Genomic DNA, 1,908 nt, shown 5'->3' with positions numbered 1-1,908 from the left:
TTGTGAAATTGACAAGGCCTACCATTGGAATTTTCAATTCTGACCTTAATTGAAAGCCGATTTTGTAAGTTGACCCAATTGAGGTCATTCTCGCAAAATTAGTCTTCTATTGGTCTATTGTGATCTTATTTAAAACAGCCAAACCCATTAGTTCAAATTAATTAAGGTGATCATTGTAATTTGACTCTAAATTGTTTAATTGGGCCAAATAGGGCTATAATGGAAACAATTGATTAGATTAAAATCGTTTAAGGCCGTATTTGCAAGATTAAGCCCATTTACATATTTAGCTGCATTTAAATCGATTAATCAGAATTATGTCTTAATTTGGTTATGGAATATTGTGGTTAATAATCAACTCTTTTTTATTTTTACCCATTTTCCCCTTCATACACGAATATACATTAAATATACGTGCGCGTATACATCATGTATATACATGTATAAATATATCGACCCGGCCCAACATGCTGAACTACATATGCATAAGGCCACGCAACAAACAGACCCTAAAGGTCATTTGTGAAAAATACAGCTAGGGTAAGGATTACCCTGGTGCCGCCAAGGCATTCTACCCTTTCTCCTACGTCATCTTTGCCGGAAAGGGCGAGATTTCAAAGCAGCCAGCTCCTGCCAGCGAGTGTGTGTTCATTTTGGGTAGCGATTAATGCCAATCCGTCCTATTTCCACTCATTCTCATCAAACTCAAACCAAACACGGTACAAATCTCTCTCTTTTCCTTTCCTATGTTGAATCCATGGTCAAACAAACTGAATTCTTTATTTCTTTTGCTGCATTATATTTAAAATCCTCTATTTCTATTGGTTTAAGAGGTCATGGACCAGATCGACAAAAATCGGTCCAGATCTGGCCGTATATTTGTTTTCCCCATTAGTTGACAGTCCTAGATTCATGTGTTGGGTGTGAAACTCTAAATTACTCACTTGTCCCACATCGGTAGTTTAGGGCTTTCTTAAAAAAAAAAAATGAGGGAATACGCACAAAGGCCCGAATCTTGAGCATTTGACTAGAAACTGCGGCCACTAGTTAAAATTTTAGACTTAGCTTTGAAAGTTGAGTCTTCCTAGTTCTAAAAATTGTCTTTTTTTTTTTTTTTTTTCTGTTGTGTGGCTGAGCCCTCGATTTGGGAAGCACAAAGGCTCCAAATTCAACCTTGAACCAGGTTGCGCATATAAAAGGTAATACTTGTTCTTGTTGTTCATTTTTTTAGCTAGTTTCTTTCTTGATTACTTGCTATTGAGTGTTTAGTTTAAATATTAGTTTATGAGCATGTTTATTGCCCTGGCATATGCTTGAATTTTCTATCATGATATTGAGTTTAAGATAGTCTGTTTAAACATTATACTTATCTTAATCAGGTCTCTAATCTTGCCTTCGTTGTTTTGTTATTCTAATAATTAATGGATTAATGTATATTTGTTTAAGTCTAAATTCTGATGGCTTGTTTTAAGAATGTTGTAAATCTGGATACTTCTTAAATGATACTTAGGTCATTGTTTAACTACTTATACCCCTTAATGTGATGATATATGGCTGTGGAACTTGACATTAATGACTTGAATGACCCTTGATGAAGCTATTTAACCCTGTTGAACACCTAAAGTCATTGATGCATCTGTTGTCACGACCCAAATCGATGAGTCGTGGACAGTACCGACCATTCGGCCAAGCACCCTTATGCTTGCATCTACTTCTCACCGATCGTCCCGGGGCCCATGTACAATGGGCCAGAATCGTGCAATACTTGTCTCCCGAACAATCAACATAAAAGTCACCGTATCGGGAACTCACGGCCAACACATACATATATATAAACATAAACACCGAGAATAACAACAGCAAGCCTATTTGGCCGCTAGCACATATATACGCCAACAAAATACACGC

The sequence above is a fragment of the Lycium ferocissimum genome, chromosome 4 (genome assembly GCF_029784015.1).
Source record: "Lycium ferocissimum isolate CSIRO_LF1 chromosome 4, AGI_CSIRO_Lferr_CH_V1, whole genome shotgun sequence".
In the NCBI taxonomy this organism is placed as follows: Eukaryota; Viridiplantae; Streptophyta; class Magnoliopsida; order Solanales; family Solanaceae; genus Lycium; species Lycium ferocissimum.
This window is presented reverse-complemented; position numbering follows the sequence as displayed.